The sequence below is a fragment of the Fukomys damarensis genome, unplaced genomic scaffold, assembly GCF_012274545.1.
Source record: "Fukomys damarensis isolate Sample0158 unplaced genomic scaffold, DMR_v1.0_HiC HiC_scaffold_5, whole genome shotgun sequence".
NCBI lineage: Eukaryota > Metazoa > Chordata > Mammalia > Rodentia > Bathyergidae > Fukomys > Fukomys damarensis.
This window is the reverse complement of record NW_022900917.1, coordinates 6,925,000-6,928,826: the sequence shown is the minus strand read 5'-3', so window position 1 is coordinate 6,928,826 and position 3,827 is coordinate 6,925,000. Positions and strand designations below refer to the sequence as shown.

The 3,827-nt window shown below is 41.9% G+C and overlaps 1 long non-coding RNA gene across 1 annotated transcript in view; it reads right to left on the bottom strand.

Moving 5' to 3' along the window:
• Window positions 1-3,538, bottom strand: part of LOC104859032 — an 11,996-nt gene extending 8,458 nt beyond the window's left edge. Inside the window, exons 1-2 of the long non-coding RNA XR_779266.2 lie at window positions 3,472-3,538; window positions 1,556-1,788 (exon numbers count right to left, since the gene is read on the bottom strand). This is a non-coding gene — a long non-coding RNA (uncharacterized LOC104859032). The remainder of the gene's footprint in view (window positions 1-1,555; window positions 1,789-3,471) is intronic.
• Between the last annotated feature and the right edge of the window lie 289 nt (window positions 3,539-3,827).

The following is a 3,827-nucleotide window of genomic DNA, read 5'->3' as shown; positions in this document are numbered from 1 at the left end:
AGAGAGAGAGAGAGAGAGAGAGAGAGAGAGACAGAGAGGGAGGGAGGGAGAGAGAGGGAGGGACAGAGAGGGAGAGGGAGGGAGGGAGGGGAGCACCTAGCCCGCTCAGACCTTTGCTAATAATATATCATCCAGTAAACCTGTCTTTTCTGCTTGAAGGAGTTTGACTTGGGCTTTTTTCACTTGCTACTGAACAAGTCTTGACCAATGCCCCCACTCTGCAGAGTTACTGGAAGGATTAAATAAAAATGCACTGGAGCACCCTGCACATCACAAAGCCAGTCATGATGGCTATCACGGCTGAGGTTGGTTGGAAGGCGCTGCTGTCAAGAGCATGGTATCCTGCTTAGCCTTCATTCTCAATCCTTAGGTAACCCTAAGATTTGATGAGCTTATAAACTGAGACTGCACCACAAGTGTTTTGGCCCCACAGAATTTCCTGCCCTGGTTTCCACCGTGGTTGCCCATAGTTGCTTTGGCCTTTACTGACTTTTGGGGATGTCATGGAAAGCTGGTATTTGAAAACTGTCATTGTATATGCTACAGGGAAATCGGCCACTGCTTCACTTGGGACCCGCCTAGAAAGACTCATCAGAAATGTTCTACAGACTTACATGGGAAGAAGGGAAAAACTTGATCGCCCAAAGCAAGGCTTTTCTAACATTGTTTTAGCCCTGTTTTCAGAGCAGAGTGAGCTCATCCACTCGCGGGTTGGAGGCACAGCTCTCAGCACAGTAAGCTGCCATCCCTGCCGTCGTCGTATGTTAAAAATTCATGTGACTTTTGTATTCTTCTCCGCTATACATCCATGCTTTATGGAGGCTGTAAATTCTGTATCAAATCACTTTGATGGCCTCGAAGGCTGACATGAAATTTATGGCTTCTCTTTAATAATGATGGCCAGAGTGTATAGGTAACAACCTACTTCCTCATCTCCATCTTCTAATTGCTCTATGCTTTCTCTGATTTGATTTTAGTTTATTTTTAGCTTTCTATTTTATGGTATATTTTTCTTATGAATTGTCTCAGTGACTTTGTGGAAATAAATGGGTTATGAATAAGTAAAAGGCCCTCTATAACATAAAAAAAGAATTGCCAAGCTTGAAATTGTAGACATAAGGGTACAGGATATGCACTTAGTTTCCTGCCAATAGCTGTCTCACACCCAGTGTTACCTGACTTGAATAACACACTGAATGAAAAAGGCGTTTAAAATCTTAACGGAAACAGCACAAAAAGCACAGGTTATATTTTCCTTGTACACAGAAAATCAAAAGTCCTAATTTGAAGAGAATATATTCATACCAGTTTTGGAGGCATTTAAAGAATGGGTGTGATTTGTTTCCTCTTGACAAGGGAATAGGAAAAATACTTTTGCTATCAGAAGAGCTCGTTATATATTCAAGGTAATACAATGGAACAAAAATTGTGCAGTAGTAACATCTTTACAGTGAATGTCCTATTGCTGAATTAGCTGCTCTTCTGGATGCCCTCAGAGGGATCAAAGAGCTGGAGCGCAGAATGAGGGCTACAGACCGAGTGAGCATTCACTTACCTGGCTTCTTGTGTGGACAGCGTTCTCCAGGAGGCCTGGACTTGGAAGGATTTGCTGCTGTGTCTCCAGGGCTCCAGAGCACGGCCCCCAGGAACAGCCCATGAGATGGGTGCACTGTGACGACCCCGATCCCCTCTCTTCCCGAGAGAGAGAAGCTCTGCAGTGTGCTGGAGGCAAAGTCACTGCTGGCTGTGTTTCTTCTTCTACCGTCTCTTGTTCACCAATAAAACTCACTGAAATTATTTAAGGCAAGAATCCTTAAAATGGAATGGGCTAGGATGGTTCTTGAGCCCATTGAAAACATGCCAAGCTTTGTGTGTTGGGGGCATTTTTCAAAGATAGCACAGCTTTCTTTCAGAAGTACTTTGTACAGTAGAGCACTTGGATAGGAGCGAAAACTAACACTACTGCACAGTGGGGTAACACCGTGGTTGAAAACAATTAAATAGCATATTTCAAAATCACTGGGAGAGAGGATTTGTTCAATTCAAAGAAATGATAAATGTTTGAGGCGATGTGTACACCAATGATTATTACACATCATTGTATGCATGTATTGAAACATCACTGTACTCTGTGAATACACATAATTTTTATACGTCAAGTAAAAATAAAAGGAAAGTTGTGATCTTGACTGGGTCAGATGAATGATCTGGCCTAAGAATTTAATCTCTTTAAACCCTGATTTCTTCCTTGTGATGGGAGGAATAATATAGAGTATTACTGGCACTAAATGAGGTGACCTGTAGTAAACACTCAATTTAGGTCATTATTTTATTTGAGTAAATCAAATCATAAATTCAGAGACTATCATATGCTCATTGAAGCTGACTCTTATTTTAATAATTTTTGTTTTTCAAAATAAACTGTATTTAAAATTTTAAATATTATTCTGTCTTCAGGTAGCAACATTAGCCATTGACTTTGAAATATAACAGAAAAAGAAAAACTACAAAGGGAGTACAAAGGTAGGGGTTTATCTTTCTCGCCCAGGGTCAGAAACGAGGCTAACCCATCTGAAGGGGGATTAGGGTCCTTGAAATTCTCCGCTCGTCACTGCCCTTTCCATCTCCGCCCCCATCGCCATGGGAATGGGAGTGTGTATTCCCTTTGGGAAACACCAGCTGCATGAAGGCAGCCTGGATTCTCTGTGGGAATGCTTCTTTACAGCTCTGAGTTTGAGTTCTCTTTGACTCCGCTAATGTAAGTACTGAGTAGGCCACCATCGAAGGAAGAATACACAGATTATCAGGTTTGATAACACTTGGACTCCCCCCTCACATTCTTTGGAAGACCTCCTTTCTCCTGACTCCATTGTAGGCAAGAATGAATTTTAAGAAGGTTTGGCTTACTCAACATAAATCACCACCTGTTCCTGTTGGTGAAGTTACTAGTTGGGCCTGTGTTCGAACTTTGATCCCAGTTCTTCTTTTCTTTGGAAAAATGGCTTCCATAACTCTTGTGAGACAAAAATATGTACTAAAAATTCCTCAGTCTGAAGAAGGAAAGTATTAGAATGTACTAGAAGCTTCTAGATGTTTTATGTGTGTGCTTGCATAGCTTTAAAGGCAAAGCTGGAGATAAGCATGTGCACCGTAGAAAGGGGCTGAACGTTAGTGTTATGGAGGGATATTGGAATTCGTCTCTCCCACATGCCTAATATTTCAGAAGAGACAGTTAAAATCCAGAGTTGTACAGGACTGTACAACTGTCTACTCTATCCTGACCTTGGCTGGTGACTGGGCTAGGGTGTGAAAAGCACACAGGATGAAACATGAAGTAGCTGCTTTGTTGTTATTTTTATTAATAGAAGTTGGGAAGTTAGTTTGAACCCCCTTCCGGGCCTCAGGTCTCCATCTCCCACTCACAAATCCACCTTTGGCACCACTTTTTTTCCTGAGGGGCTTCACACTCACCTGATCGTGATAATGCTACTCAAGCTAAAGAATGGCACAGAACAGCATTTCCAAAGTGTTTGCATCCCAGGCTATTCACTGGTGTTCTCTGGTGGTGGAGAGCAGTGGATGCTGGAGTGAAATCTGAAAACGCTGCACTGAAGAAATGCATAGGGTTACTTCCTGCAAGACTTCTCAGAGCCTTTAATAGGTTAATGTGAATCCCAATTCCCAAGGAGGGGCATAAAATACATGTGTTAGACTATCAGATCTTGCCAGGCTATGACCATTCTTGAGTCCCTCCCTAGTTCTAGAGTTTGAGAATGAATGGGACTTAAATTATTATCCTATTTGCATTTTAATAGGAGATACTTTAG